The sequence below is a fragment of the Gobio gobio genome, assembly GCF_949357685.1.
Source record: "Gobio gobio genome assembly, chromosome: 9".
Lineage (NCBI taxonomy): Eukaryota > Metazoa > Chordata > Actinopteri > Cypriniformes > Gobionidae > Gobio > Gobio gobio.
The window spans coordinates 2,128,737-2,146,153 of record NC_137115.1 but is presented as its reverse complement, the minus strand read 5'-3'; the positions used below and the strand labels follow the sequence as shown (position 1 = coordinate 2,146,153).

Genomic DNA, 17,417 nt, shown 5'->3' with positions numbered 1-17,417 from the left:
GGCTACTGTAGCAGGCGGAGAGTTTGGGGTGTGGCTACTGTAGCAGGCGGAGAGTTTGGGGCGTGGCTACTGTAGCAGACTGAGAGTTTGGGGCGTGGCTACTGTAGCAGACTGAGAGTTTGGGGTGTGGCTACTGTAGCAGGCGGAGAGTTTGGGGTGTGGCTACTGTAGCAGACTGAGAGTTTGGGGTGTGGCTACTGTAGCAGACTGAGAGTTTGGGGTGTGGCTACTGTAGCAGACTGAGAGTTTGGGGTGTGGCTACTGTAGCAGACTGAGAGTTTGGGGTGTGGCTACTGTAGCAGGCGGAGAGTTTGGGGCGTGGCTACTGTAGCAGACTGAGAGTTTGGGGTGTGGCTACTGTAGCAGACTGAGAGTTTGGGGTGTGGCTACTGTAGCAGGCGGAGAGTTTGGGGCGTGGCTACTGTAGCAGACTGAGAGTTTGGGGCGTGGCTACTGTAGCAGACTGAGAGTTTGGGGTGTGGCTACTGTAGCAGACTGAGAGTTTGGGGTGTGGCTACTGTAGCAGACTGAGAGTTTGGGGTGTGGCTACTGTAGCAGACTGAGAGTTTGGGGCGTGGCTACTGTAGCAGACTGAGAGTTTGGGGTGTGGCTACTGTAGCAGGCGGAGAGTTTGGGGTGTGGCTACTGTAGCAGACTGAGAGTTTGGGGTGTGGCTACTGTAGCAGACTGAGAGTTTGGGGCGTGGCTACTGTAGCAGACTGAGAGTTTGGGGCGTGGCTACTGTAGCAGACTGAGAGTTTGGGGCGTGGCTACTGTAGCAGACTGAGAGTTTGGGGCGTGGCTACTGTAGCAGACTGAGAGTTTGGGGCGTGGCTACTGTAGCAGACTGAGAGTTTGGGGTGTGGCTACTGTAGCAGACTGAGAGTTTGGGGTGTGGCTACTGTAGCAGACTGAGAGTTTGGGGTGTGGCTACTGTAACAGACTGAGAGTTTGGGGCGTGGCTACTGTAGCAGACTGAGAGTTTGGGGCGTGGCTAACTGTGTCAGGCTGAGAGTTTGGGGTGTGGCTACTGTAGCAGGCTGAGAGTTTGGGGCGTGGCTACTGTAGCAGACTGAGAGTTTGGGGTGTGGCTACTGTAGCAGACTGAGAGTTTGGGGCGTGGCTACTGTAGCAGACTGAGAGTTTGGGGTGTGGCTACTGTATCAAGCTGAGAGTTTGGGGCGTGGCTACTGTAGGAGACAGAGTTTGGGGTGTGGCTACTGTAGCAGGCTGAGAGTTTGGGGTGTGGCTACTGTAGCAGGCTGAGAGTTTGGGGCGTGGCTACTGTAGCAGACTGAGAGTTTGGGGTGTGGCTACTGTAGCAGACTGAGAGTTTGGGGTGTGGCTACTGTAGCAGACTGAGAGTTTGGGGTGTGGCTACTGTAGCAGACTGAGAGTTTGGGGTGTGGCTACTGTATCAAGCTGAGAGTTTGGGGCGTGGCTACTGTAGCAGACTGAGAGTTTGGGGTGTGGCTACTGTAGCAGACTGAGAGTTTGGGGTGTGGCTACTGTGTCAGACTGAGAGTTTGGGGTGTGGCTACTGTAGGAGGTGGAGCCAGAGGGTGTTTGCCAGGTGTGGGACCATGACTGATGCATTACATGGGAAAAGACATTCAGCTTTGCTTTGCTAATTTGAAGTCTCATATTTTAGAGTTCAGATATTAAGCAGGTCATGAACACGTCAAAGGGAGCATTGAGATGAAACAAGCTACAAAGAAAGCTTCAAATGTTCCTCGTTTCGTGACAGATACACTAATACTAATGCTGCACAATTTGAGCTATAATTCATGTCTGTACCACACTTACTTGCCAAAGTTTATTACTTATGGGTTAGCGGTTTGTTCACACATCTATAAGAAATGCACAAATTCATAATAAATCTATTGAAATATCTCGTACACATCACTGCGTGGAGCTAAACGTGCAATCTGACTGGTCATGAATTAAGAGAGATGATCTACGTTCACTTCCATCTGATGATATGATTATATTTATTATGATACGAGGCAGCTGCAGTTGTGAATGTAGACGAGCTTAAACGACTTTAATATGAGACTGTATGTGGGGTTGAGCGGAACTGATCAGATTTATGCACAGCAGCATATACATTCATATCTCGCAACTGAAGTTTCATAACGCTTTCTACGAAGTCTGCATGCATAATGCACCGTGTAAAGGTATTATTGATGGATTATGATGTGTTGGTGGTGATATCAGCTGTGTTAGCTCATAAATTACTGCAAACATTACAATACTAATGCATCCCTGGTTGTACTTTTAATATCAGCATCTGCTTAAAGGGTAACTAAACGCCTGCTCAGAGCTTAACTCCACCCACTGGCAATTTTCAAAAAATACTGGAACACAGAGGGGATGATTTCAGGTTAAAATAGAGACTAGACCTTCAAAAAAAAAATTGGAAGGCAGATTAGCCCCTCTTTTGGAATTATTTAAAAAATCCTGCAACCATGTGTGTGACCACTAGAGGTCTCAATGGAGAGGCTTGAGAATTCACTAGTTTTTGATCGATTTGAATATATATTTAAAAAATCTCAAAGACTATTTATTATAAAGTTTTAGATTTTTTTTTGTTAGTTAGAAATATAGATTTTTTTTTCGGTGAATTTGTGTTTTTGCAGATTTCCCATTCATTTCTTATGGTGGTTATTTTTAACCGAAGAGCACAAATGGGAGTATTTTTTTTACGACCAATTAGCATGCTTGAATCATACCCTTAATTTTTTTGTGTGTTTACATCCCTAATGTTTCATATCATTCTGATGAAGCTGTGATTTTTAAAAATTCAAAATGTGGTTCATAGGTTCAGTTTAGGTTCATAGGGGTGTGTAAGTGTGTGTGTGTGTGTGTGTGTGTGTGAGTGGATGTGTCAATATCACACTCTTGATGTTTTAGAGTGTCACCCTTTTACTGCTGTGTACTTTTTTTCAGCATCGTGGCCGATTTGTAGATTATACACACAAATATTCTGAGAATTTTTGTGTTTTTGCCGATTTCCCATTCATTTCCTAAGGTCATTTATGACCGAAGACAATGAACGCTATTTTTTTACGACCAATTAGCATGCTCGAATCATGACCCCAATGTTTTTGTGTGTGTTCTACCTAATGCTAGAAAAGTCACCAAGTTTCATATCATTCCGATGAAGCTGTGATTTAAAAAATGTTCAAAACAGAATTTTTTTTCTGGTCAGAAGTGACCGAAGAGCACCAGAGGGTTAAACATCACTGGGCACAAACTATGAGACTCTGTCAATGACCAGAGAAAACCCGCTAACGGACGCTTTCCTCTGGGCGAACCTACCGTGAAGACGTGAGCTCAGTGGATCTGCCGGATGAGGACAATCATCAATTTGCAGAAAGAAAGTAGCAGATGGTGAGGGAGGAAAGTCTGAAAGCAGCAGGAGACTGCAGATACTGAGCTGAACATGAACATGAAACCACCCAGCAAGAACACAACGCTTTTACACAACGCTGCATTTGGGTTGCAGGTCTGCAACAAAACAATATATAACCAAAATAAAAGTTTTAAATGTAGTGAAACCTCAAAGCCTCATAATGTCAAAGCAACAACAAACCCAAACACAATTCTGTGCATTAAATATTTCACAGATTTAGTTTAAATAGTCTTGTTTATCATCTTGTTTAACATCATATCTGTGGAATGTCTTCTTTAAAAACGGTTCAATCGGTTCAATGGAAAGTCTGTGCCAACAACGAGAAATTTAACACGACTTCACTCTAGACTGTAATTATTCATATTTCAACTGTGTGAGATAAATTTCTCACTCAAATCTAAAACTTAAAGGGCATATTGCAGGTTAAATTAAGAGTTATGAACTGAGAAATATTATTTTCCTTGAGTGTTTAACGTATAAGAGGTCATCATACTATAAAAATATCCTGAAAACTTCCTTGTTAATCCAAAAACAGCTTTTATTGTAACCAATCTCAGAGAACGACTCGTTGTGGAATGAGCCTATCAGTGAAAGACCCCGATAGGCTTTGGCCCCGCCCACTGGAGTGTTAGTGAGATGACGAGGAGAGACGAACAGACTAAACATAACATCACCTTCCAAAGGATCCTAATGCTAGGAATGGGCTTATTTATTCTCAGTCGAGCATTATTTATTTGTGTTCGGCATATTTCACTATGGAATCTTCGGAAAATCAGTCGCAATTTCGGCAAACAGACTTTGCAAACAGACTCTTACGATATGGACTCGACAGTAATGCCACTCTAATGTTCATTCTAATGCCTGATCTGAGACCAGTGATTTCTGATATCTAATGATTCATGTACAGTCAGATGTTCTGTGTCTGTGTGTCAATAAATCAAACCAGTGACTTAACGCTCATCTTCGCATTGATTCTCTTAGTAGGAAGAAAATAATCTGTTATTTAAACTGTGATTAAATTATGTATAGAAAGCGCACAAAGAACGCTCCATTTGCAATCTCTGGAGCTGTCAATCAAACAGCGCGAATTTATTAGTGACTGAGTTCTAAAACTCACATAATAATCAACAAATCTCTTATTTCCATTGTGTTTGCACTGTTAGTTATGATGAAATCAGGGTAGGAAAACGCCTTTCATTTCTATGTCAAATTTTGATGTAAAAAACATTATAAATGCATCACAGGCAACAATAAAACAATGCAGTTCATGACCCCTTTAATGTTTATTTTAAGTAACATAAATGTTTTTGATCAGTTTTAGGCAAATACAGTGCCAGGTTGGATGCGGTAATGAGGCGGATCAAATGTCAACAACTTCCTGACAATATTTTGCAACGTGAATATATTAATTATTAAATGCAGACATCTGTCGTATAGTAATAGGGGAAAAATGTATATAGGGGATATAAGTATATAGGTAATAAAAGGTAATATATACTGAAATATAAGTATACACTCAAAAAAAATGCTGGGTTAAAAATAACCCAAGTTGGGTAGAAAATGAACTAACCCAGCAATTGGGTAGTTTTAAGCAAACATTTAACCAAACAACTGGGTTAAAACAACCCAAATGATGGGTTAAAACAACCCAATTGCTGGGTTAGTCCATTTTCAACCCAACTTGGGTTATTTTTAACTCAGCATTTTTTAGAGTGTAGCTATATAGGTTGGAAAATGAGATTGCATCCTTTTTCCTAGTTGTGCTCGCTGAAGTCTCGACTCTTTCTCTCACCGTCTCCTCCATCAGAGCCTGAGATAAAAACTATTTAAAAGATCCATTCACATCAACAGGCGGGAATAACGGCCCAATCAAGCCGCATGAGTCAAATTAAAAACTGCTGACACAAAAGCCGACCGTTTAGAGCATTGAAGGATTCCCGCTGTCAACATCACACGTCACGTCCTCCGCACACACACACACACACACACACACACACACACACACACACACACACACACACACACACACACACACACACACACACACACACACACACACACACACACACACACACACACACACACACACACACACACACACATCTGACACTCATCACATGTGAAATATTCATGAGCCCCACATTACCGCGGACACATCTCTCTCTCTGACCTTCTTCACCTGCCTGCTTATTAAAATCTCATAGTATTAACTCTACTGCTCATGGCCAGGCTGAATAATTCAATCAGACTAAAGGAGTCAAATGAATCTTTAATGACATTAAAGCCACAGGGGGAGCAGAACCTGGACTCTGGCAGCGTTTACTCTGGCCTTCACCTGCGGCGAGAGACGGCTCGTTCTGCTTGACACGCCTGCCCATTTATCCAGAAACGCTCATGAATTGTCACCGATATTCGTTTTTAGAGAGCACGAAAAAAGAATCATAAGTGCATGATGAAGGACTTAAGATGGTTTTAAGCTGAAAGAGATCAAATCTATTTAGTACTAGAGTCCTATTATTGCGCTCTTCACATTTACCGTCACAGTTGCATTAAATATCATAATTACTACAACGCCATTGAGGGTCATTAAGAGATTGAACCATGACACTCGTTTTTACTCTGGAGCCAGAGCCCAGAATAGCTAGCATTAATAGAAGAGATATCTCCCGAGAAAATGTGTTTAAAATGGTAGAAACTGCCCCATTTTTGGTGAGTTTAATGTATTGCATTTTTTCGTACTTTGCCTAGGGGTTAAAAAGAGGTTTGAAACACCTTTGCAGCACGATACTATTTATAGCGAATATCCTGACTCCGCCCACATTTGATGAATATGCAAATATGTGCTGCTCTTTCCTCTCAATACAACAAAATAAACAGCACACAACAGAAATGACAGAAAACAGCCGTTCAGAAAGCATCTGATCTGATGTTGATATGTTTGCACCTCCAGTCACGCCATGTTCATTTATACAGCTTTTATTATACAATAGATTGCTTTAAAGGTCCCATGGCATGGCATTTTTCTATTATTTTATAGTGTTTCCTGAGGTGTACTTATATTGTTAGTATGATTTTTACATCATAAAATGTCATAATTTAGAAATAAAAGGCATTTTTTCTATACTGCTGTTTGCCCTGTGGCTGAATGCCCTGTTTCAAGAGGCGTGTCTGCTGTGAGACTTCAGTGAAAACGCCCACTGTTGTGATTGGCTGACATCTTTGCATTTAAAATGAGCGGAGGGGGCGTGGTTTAACGAGGTCGACGCACGAGCTGCTGCCAGAGAGACAGATGGACCTGAGTTCACTTCTCATCAGTTCTCAGCATGTCTCAGTTCAGGGTGAACTTTTGTAGTTACTAGCATATACTTCAGGTTATTAGTTTATTTCTAGTCGGAGGGACTGTCACTCATGTCAGAAAGTTAGTAACTTTAGTAAATTATGGATCAGCGCTGACTCGAGACGCGAACCGTTTAGAACGATTCAGTCCGATTCAGTCCGATTTGGTGAACTGGTTCGGTTCACTAAAAAGAACCGATTCAAAAGAATGATTTGTTCGCGAACCGGACATCACGGAGACGGAGCGATTGCTAACAAAGTTATTTATAGTAACTACTGAGTTGTGAGAGCGCTGTCAGTCAGTGCGAGTTTATTGTGTTTGTATCTGAGAGTTCTGAATAAACACGAGTCCCAGTCACACCGAGTCCGTCTTCATCATTATTACCAACTTTGTAACACATGCAATGTACCATTACAGCGAGATGAACGAGTTAGTAAGTTTGATTAAAGCATTATTTCTAGGTATGTTCCAATCATATGAAAAGCGTCAGTGACGCGCATTGACTAACTTACACAGCGCAAACAAAGACACAACAGCAGTAATCGAATGTAATCCAGTTTATTGTGGGGAAAGCTGGCTAGCCTAGCCCAGATATGCTCACGCTTACCCTCCTTCTGCTTAATCTCACGCCGCGTTTGGTGCCTCCGCTGTGGGCAGATGCAGTACTGGGGGTCAGGGATGTTGAAGGCCGAGCTTCGGCGTGCGTGAGGTTTATCTCTAAAGATCTGACTCTGCCAATGTTGAGCAGAAACTCCCGACTGCATGCACATTTAAGAACAGATAGACGCGACGAGGACGTACAAAAACACTGACTCCCAAGATAGAAAACACGAAAACACCGTTCTGTCTGGAGAGAGAGAAGCTGCAGCGTGTGCACGAATAATAAATAATTAGCTACACATAAGAAATCACTGATCACAGATCAGAAGGAACTGAAAAAAGACTTCTGTTTTCATTTGTACATCCAAACACTGAGAATCTGCCAGCATTCACTCGTTCACAAGCCTTGATCTCTCGAGTGTTTGCATGGGCGTGGCAGATTCTCTGGGCGGGGGAAAGGGAGGAAACCGTTCCTGCTTGGACGTCAAACCAGGAGACTTCAGGATTGGCTCGTTTGGCCTGTCACTTTCTCAAAGGCAGAGAAAGACAGCCAGAACTCGGGTTTACACCGATCAACATTTCTATCCACTTGGGGACAATATTCAGGCTAGGGGAACTCATATTAATGTTGAAATACCTCATAAAATGAAAATTTCATGCCATGGGACCTTTAAAACAGCAGATTTACAGTATTACACATGAGACATTGTTTTCAATTAGTATTACAGCTTTAGCTCTCCAGTGCTGTATTCTAAGAGGGCCGAAACATAGTTCTGTATGCAGTAATGCTATCTTTCCATGAAATACGAAAAACCTCTTTTTACTCACGTCTGACCTCGACGGACTGAACAGAAGAAATGAACCTGAGAAGATTTACACCTCAAAGTAGGCGGGACCTCAGAGCCACACCCACCTATTACATCATCACCTCAGACCAATGGGACTTCAAAGACCAGCCAAAGCGAACTCTAAACAAACTTTGTTTCGCCCTGATTTTGTCCGAAATGACGTCACACCAGTTTGTTTACATATGAACACACAACTATTATTCTGTACATTTATACATAAAGATATTTTAAGCAACTGACCTGACTTGGCTTCTTCTAATTCTTTGGCTTCTTCAAGTTCTTTGGCTTCTTCTTCTGTAAAGAGAAAAATAGGTCAGAAGGAATGAGTTTATGGTCTCCAAATACATACGCATTTTCAGCTGTCACATTATACACAGTTGTGCATTCACACATACTCAGTTCAGGAACATCTGAAAATATGAATTTGCCAACATTCAACCTTGCAGGCGGAAATCCATGTTTAAAGATCAAGCTTTATGAGATGTAGTCTCCTCTAAAATACAACTAGATGTGAGTTCACACGCACTGCATTCTAAAGGAGCTGCGATCCCTTTTCTTCACAGTCCAGATCTGCTGATCTCAGCTCAAACTGGGTTAGCTGACCCCTAAAACCAGCAAACCAGCTTGAGCTGGACCAGCTAACATTCTTCGGCTGGTTCAATCCAAGCACATGCTTCTTTTTTTCTTTTTCTTTTTTTTGACAAAAAACAGCAAAATACAAAACTCTCGTAGGGGAAAGAGAGTATACACATACCAAAATGTAGTCAAAATACAAAAGTGAATAACTAAACAGAAAACAATAGAACAAAAAACAAACAAAAAAACAAAAAACAAAAAAAGTAACGGGGCTATTTATAAACACAAGTCATTGTCAAAAAGGCAAAACATTTTCCCCTTTTCCATTTTTTCTCTTCTTTTTTTTTGACTTTGTACACATAATTCTGACTTTATACACACAATTCTGGCTGTATATCACACAATTCTGACTTTATATCACACAATTCAAATCCGACTATCACACAATTCTGACTTTATACACACAATTCTGACTTTATACACAGTTCAAATCTGACTATCACACAATTCTGACTTTATACACACAATTCTGACTTTATACACGCAATTCTGACTTTATAAAAGCAAGCACATGCTTCTGTATGGCATTCACACTTTTCTCGTCACACAACCAGACAGTGCAAAACTAGTTCAGTGCTGACAAACACTGATCATGTGTCCAATAAAATATGACAATATTTGATTTATGATTTTATTCAAAAAATCTCAGTTTGTTATTTAATCATTTTGTTATGTGCAAACACAAGCTTTGCTATGTAAAAGTATGCTGTGCTACACCAAATATTTATATATATGCAATGATGTATTATTTTCTGCATTCTATGTAAAAAAAAAACATCCACAAAAAATGGACCATAAAATGATTAATCTCTCTTTTGTGAGAGATTGATGCTAACAGAAATTGTAACTGTAAACTAACAGGGAACTTTAGCTAACGTTCTGCAAAGATTTTATGAACAAACGTTCAAAGTTTTCTGGTCTTCAATAATGTCAGCACAAAAATCAGGTAAACTTTTACATTTATGGAATGTTCATCCAACGTTTTTTTAAATGTTGCTACTTGTTTCAGAGCGTTCAGAGAACATTCAAAAGTAACGTTCCCATAATGTTTGAAGAATGATGCAATATAATGTTCCCTTAACGTTTGTATAAACAAGAAAAAAACTGGACCTTTTGAACATTCAGAGAATATTCAGAAATAATGTTTTCAGAACTTAATGGGAACATTTGCTAAATGTTTTTAGAACATATTTTTGTTATCTGGAATCACTAAGTGTGATCGTGCACAGCTATATAATTCAGAATAGGCCATTTTGAGCTGCTCCAGTAACTGTTGAATGAGCAGAGATTCACTCCCGCTAGTGAATACGGTTATCAAGCGTAAACAGAGGCTTTCTGATCATTCGCATTAGAGATACGCCGAAATGAAAATCCTTGGCCGAATACTGAACGTGTTTTTTTTTTTTAAATTCCATTTATTTTGCCAATATTTTCACCATTGCATAAATTAGCTTTTTTACTATTTTGTCTTACTTTAAAACATTTTTTTTTTTACAAAACTAAAATGTAAAAATATTTATTTAAAGCTGCAGTCCGTAACTTTTTTTGTGTTCAAGATTTACAAAAATTATATAACGAGAATGTACAAAATTAATTCATTTTCCAAACCGTGTTTTTGTCTTACCCTGAATCATTATGGTACACTTATAACGCGTGTTTATTTTGGGACTATTTCAGACCGGTCTGGTAATTACGGAAAAAAAAGTTACAGACTGCAGCTTTAACACTGAACATTTTTAGCATTCCAGCAGACATTATACAAACAAAGCACAATATAACGTAAAATTAAAAATAAAAAAAGTAAAATAAATATATTTTTATTTGGCCATCTTATCTTAGGACTATTATGCCTACAGGTATCATAATCAAATCTTGTTTGTTTGTTCATTAGAAGTTTTGTATAACTCAGCACTGAATAAAAACTCTTGGAAGATATTTTAGTGTAAAGCTGATGCTGAGAAAGGCTTCAGATAGGCCTCCATTGGCATTCAGTACATTTACACTCACAAGACCCATAAAAGGCACTAAAAACGTCGTTACAAAGTCCATCTCACCACAGTGACTCTACAATAATCTTACGAAGCGACGACAATAGTTTTTATGCACACAAAAAAAAAAATGAAATAACGACTTTATTCAACCTCTTCTTGTCTTCCGTGTGTGTCTCCACGACGCATGCGCGAGAATATGACGCAGATCCGGCGTTCGGGAATCCATGAAATGCCACTTTAGACCGATTTTGAGAACTACGCCGAGACCTAAAGCACGATCAATGTAGAATTCAACAGCTGAGACACGCGCGTCTTCCTCTGCTCGTAAACAAATCTCTTCTGGGTCATGTGTCCGAACGCCGGATCTGCTCATATTCTCACGCATGCATCTAACCCTTTAAGTTCACGCAGCATTTTATTTCAACCACTATTTGTAAAAGTCTGTTGCGGACGCGTTGCGTGCAGAAAGAGTTTATTGCTATTCGAATCAGCAGTGGAGTTTAAAAAATACGACTGATGGGCCGACGACGAGGTTGCGGCTTTATTACATTTATTTGCAAAGGACGAAGTCCAGCGGGAACTGTAAAGTCGTGCGTAGTCCTTCATCCCCGGAGTAATCTTCACGGTACTTTAGACCGCGATGGAAACGCAGACAGCAGCAGGTCTGGGGGAAAAGGTCATTTCGGTGGAAACTATAGATTACTTGAAAATATTCTGTCTTCTAGTATTTAGTGGGATAAATACATGGAAAGATTCGCTCAAAAGAGAAGAGGAGAGGATTAAATTGAGTGAAGTTTGAGCCAATAGTGAAGCAGACACCAAGAAATGAAATAAAAGAGCAAACGTACATTGTTGATTTCCCTCCGCGGTGGCTCTCCAGCCCAATATCCCAGCTAACAGCCCAATCTCTGCAGCTGCTCATTCCAGTTAGCATCGCCCTCCACCTCCACACACATTATGACAGCCAAGAAAAATGATAGTGTGGCTGTAGAGTCTGACTGACCTCCTGAAGCCGCAGCATCAGTTAGGCCCTTCTCCACTAGAGCCTTTCATCTGAAGCTCCTCTAACACTCTCACTGAAGAGCCAATGAGGGCACGCTTCACACCGGCCGCTCAAGTGTGTGTGACGTCAGACCTCCGCTTCTGAAAGACGTTTATGGGTTCATCTAACTGGAGTAAAATTGCACTACAGAGTAGTAGTTTTTGTTTTAAATTATATATATATATATATATATATATATATATATATATATATATATATATATATATATATATATATGTGCTGTCAAATTGATTAATCACATCCAAAATAAAAGTTTGTGTTTACATGATATGTATTTTTTAACATATTTTTTTTATATAATTTATATTATATATAAATATACATATTTAATATATACATATAAAAAAAATCTTAAATATATACATGCATGAGTTTGTAGTAATATATATATATATATATATATACATAATAATTATACACAGTACACACAAATATATCATGTAAACACAAACTTTTATTTTGTATGCGATTAATTGATTTGACAGCACTAATATATATATATATAATTCAAAACAAAAAGGTTTTTGTTAATATTTTGAAAATTGTATTAGATGTTACTTACTTATTTGGATTTTATTTTAATATATTCTGTTTTAATTTTAATGTTAAAACATTTAAATGAATTTAAAATACATAATTTTGTTATGTGTTTTTGTCCTTAATCGCTATATATTTTTTAAATATGTATATATACACTGTAGATTTTATTAATGTAAAAAAAAAAAATTTTTTGTTTTTTTTTGTACTTAAATTAAACTTAATTGGAAATTACAAATGATGCATTGGCAATTAGCTAAAATAAAATAATTTTAAGGGTTTGATATTTCAAATAATGGTTATATAAATTGTATTGTAAAAGTTAATAATAATAATAACCATATATATATATATTAGGGATGCACCGAATATTCGGCCACCGAAAATTTTCGGCCGAAAATGGCCCAAAAGTGCATTTTCGGTTTTCGGCCGAAATACTTTTATCACCGAAACAACACGGCCGAAATGTTGTGATGACGCAAACAGAAACCGCGACCTGCACGTGCTTGTCTGAAGCAGTATATTTGAGAAACACCCACGTCAGCTCCATGTACAAGCACTGACAGCCAGAGCTCATGTTCTCGATGAGAAGAGGAACAGACTTCACTGTGAGTTCCCACACAAACATCAATCAACATGTATCACGAAATTCAAACGATAAATGCCGTTTTGACGCTCTTTAATGTGGCATCACTGATCACATCACAGTTCAAGCGGCGGCGCGCGCGTGAACGCGATCATCTGTGAGCGCGATCGATCATCTCTTCCTTAAGAATAAACATGAATGAACATCTAAGGTGTGTTGAGGATACATTACAACTTACTGTCACGTATCATATGTGGTGTAATCGCTCAATCAGTGTTTCAACGGCGGAAAGACCTCAATATAACTGCTTGTAAACTAGCCTAAACAATGTCATGCAACTTTAGCATCACATTTACCTCAGGAGTCATTCAATGTCCACAGAATTTTATTCACTAGAGTAAATCAACTCTTTCACTAAATATATGACCTATATTAGCCGTTATATTCATTATATTCTACTTAACCTGTTAATGATATCTTGATTATTTCCTGTATGTTTAAATAAACCTGTCATGAAAATGACAGACACTGTGTATAAATGATTAGGCCTATATTTCAACAACGAATTGGAGAAAAAACTATTTTATTATTAGATTATTAGTTATTGCAAAAACTGCCTTATGTGAAGTTTGCATGTTTGTGTACTATGTTATTTGAGTGTTGATTATTAGACCTAAAAATAAATAGCAACTGAATTTAGGCGAATAGTTTGGGCTCTGTTGTTAACCTTTAATATTAATGTGCAAGTAAGGGCTCCCTATATAGTTTACAGCAATATCTTCAATACACTTTTAGTTATAATTTAATTCATTTAAGAACAGATACTTTTTTTTCCAGTAAACCAATAAAAATAAATCAAAAGTCATTTTGTAAAACTGCTGTACCGAACCGTCAGTTTTGTGTACCGCTACACCCCTATTCTACAGTTAACATATGGGCTATGGCAGTCTTTGCTTTGATACACTATTATGTTGAAGGCCTACAGAGAAAATAGTTGTATCTTTAAGCAGTTGCACTTGTTCTGAATGCACTTTCTTGTAGTAGTCCTACAGAGAAAAATTTTAAATGCACTAGACCTAAATGTACTTTGTTTTTATGAGAGAACATTTAATTTTAAAATCTTTCTGTAGGCCTGTACATTATTATTTAATGCACAAATGAGTGGGGTCAAGTTAAACATTTTAGTTTGAATTTTATTTTATACTGTGCATTGTTGCAATGTGCTAAATAAATATTGGCATAATTTGTAATTGATTTATTCTTTGAAACTTTAATATTAATTTACGCAATTACAATGCCTTGATTTTAGTAAAGTTAGTAAACAGTCATAACCATAAATGCAATGGTACTAATAATTGGCATAATTTATTTCGGTGTTTCGGTTTTCGGCTTTCGGCCTTGGTTTCCTCTTTTTCGGTTTCCGGTTTCGGCCAAGAATTTTCATTTCGGTGCATCCCTAATATATATATCTTCTATATCTTGGTTTATTAAAAATAATAAATTTAAAAATATTAATTAATATTAATGAATAAATATAATTATTTATTTTATATAAATAGAAATAAATATTCAAATATAACTAATTTATTAATAAATATGAATATAATGAATATTATTGAAACTAATAAATGCAATTATTTACGTTATATACACTGTAGATTTGATTATATTAAATTTTTTTGTACTTAAATTAAACATAATTGGAAATTACAAACTGGCTGAAATAAAATAATGTTAAGGGTTTTTTTTATTTTATTTGAGTTAAACATTTGCTATTTCAAATAATGATTTTGTTATGGTGCTAGTTAATAATAATAACCCTATATATATATATATATATATATATATATATATATATATATATATATATATATATATATATATATATATATATATATATATATATATATATATATATATATATATATATATATATATATATATATATAATATTAATGAATAAATATAACTATTTATTTAATATAAATATGAATATTATTGAAACTATTAATTACAATTATTTACGTTATATACATAATTGTATTTGACATTAATATTTATTTGCTTATTATTTACATGTAATTAATTTAGTAATAAATGTTTTAATGCAATAAACTAAACTATGAGCCGCAAGTCATTTTGCAGAAAGGTCGATGACTAAAAGCTGATGCAACAGGACCAAGAGCTCGAGTGAGAACCGTAAATTAAAAAGTGTAATTCCAGTCCCAGATTAGGGTTTGGAGGTTGAGAACAGACGAGAAGAGCAGGAGTGGAGGAGCAGGATCGGACTCACTCAACAGGTTGCTGACCCGTTCTCTGAATCTTATTCCTGCACGGGTTACTGGAGATTTGTTCTGGATGTGTTCAGTGTTCTCCAGCTGGATGTTTACTCTCTTTCCTCAGTTGCAGATGTGTTTCTGAGAGCCCAGGGGTCTGTGCGACGCAGGAATGACCTTTATTTAAATGTCTCCTGCTCGACACACAGAACTCATTACAGCTGGTGTGAGGGTGGAAAGCAATGTTCTTTCCTTCTAGCCACCTCCTTTTTTTCTTCACATGATTGCAGAATCCATCCCTATCTCTCTGCCGGTTCTTCTCCATCCACCCATCACTCTTTCCTCCTGTCATTTCATCAGTTGTGCAGTCCCTGGTTACACTAATTATCTATCCGGCGCTAATGAACTTCAGCAGCACTGGAGGAGAGACGGGCTTTGGCAAGAAGAGGAGGCTGTTCTGAACACTGACGAGAAGACACACACACACACACACACACACACACACACACACACACACACACACACACACACACACACACACACACACACACCATCATCAGCTTCGGCAACAACAAACACACACAAGCAGTGTTCATTTTCGTCAACAGAGAGAGAGAGAGAGAGAGAGAGAGAGAGAGAGAGGGAGAGAGAAACCCTAACCCTATCTCTGTATCCATCCATCTGTCTATCTCTGTATCCATCCATCTGTCTATCTCTGTATCCATCCATCTGTCTATCTCTGTATCCATCCATCTGTCTATCTCTGTATCCATCCATCTGTCTATCTCTGTATCCATCCATCTGTCTATCTCTGTATCCATCCATCTGTCTATCTCTGTATCCATCCATCTGTCTATCTCTGTATCCATCCATCTGTCTATCTATCCATCCATCCATCCATCCATCCATCCATCTATCTCTGTATCCATCCATCCATCCATCCATCCATCCATCCATCCATCCATCCATCCATCCATCCATCCATCCATCCATCCATCCATCCATCCATCCATCCATCTATCTATCTATCTATCTATCTATCTATCTATCTATCTATCTATCTATCTATCTATCTCTGTATCCATCTATCTATCTCTGTATCCATCCATCTGTCTATCTATCCATCCATCCATCCATCCATCCATCCATCCATCCATCCATCCATCCATCCATCCATCCATCCATCCATCCATCTATCCATCTATCCATCTATCTATCTATCTATCTATCTATCTATCTATCTATCTATCTATGTATCCATCTATCTATCTATCTATCTATCTATCTATCTATCTATCTATCTATCTATCTATCTATCTATCTATCTATCTATCTATCTATCTATCTATCTATCTATCTATCTATCTCTGTATCCATCTATCTATCTATCTATCTATCTATCTATCTATCTATCTATCTATCTATCTATCTATCTATCTATCTATCTATCTATCTATCTATCTATCTATCTATCTATCTATCTATCTATCTATCTATCTATCTATCTATCTATCCATCCATCCATCCATCCATCCATCGTAGCGAATTAGCTCAGAGGGGAAACATTAATAATTATTCATAACTCATTATGGTTAATTATGAATATTTGAATCAGTTAAAGAGATTAACTTGATGTAGCTGCATTAACATTACAATCAATGAATCAGTTCATCCTGTGAACACTCAGTATTGATTATTAACTCATTTTAAGAGAAGGATATTTTCCATGGCTTTGAGCGTATAAGATCGATCATTTAAGTGCAATTTGTTTGCAGGCAGGGAGTCAGAACCAAACATATATTGTGCACATTATTATATAATTATATATTATTATTATATATTATTATTATATAAATCATGGACATGACTAAACTAACATGAAAGCATACATACACATACACGGAAAGTGAAAGAATGAAAAACCGGGTCGGAACAAAGAAATGAAACTATGGAAACACCTGGGAGAAACCGTCATTGACTACAAGCGCCTTTGTCTGATCAAAGGGGTTTACAGTTTTACTAACTACACAGCGATTTGTATATCGTACGTTATTTGCATTTAGCCTGAGCTGTTGAAGATCGCCGGATGTGAAATCACGGGAGAAAGATGTGATAGTTCGGTCCGATG

At 37.8% G+C, this 17,417-nt stretch overlaps 1 long non-coding RNA gene across 1 annotated transcript in view; it reads right to left on the bottom strand.

The window, feature by feature from the left end:
- Window positions 1–17,417, bottom strand: part of LOC307131897 — a 61,843-nt gene that overhangs the window by 41,785 nt on the left and 2,641 nt on the right. The window contains exon 2 of the long non-coding RNA XR_013817242.1: window positions 8,441–8,494. This is a non-coding gene — a long non-coding RNA (uncharacterized lncRNA). The remainder of the gene's footprint in view (window positions 1–8,440; window positions 8,495–17,417) is intronic.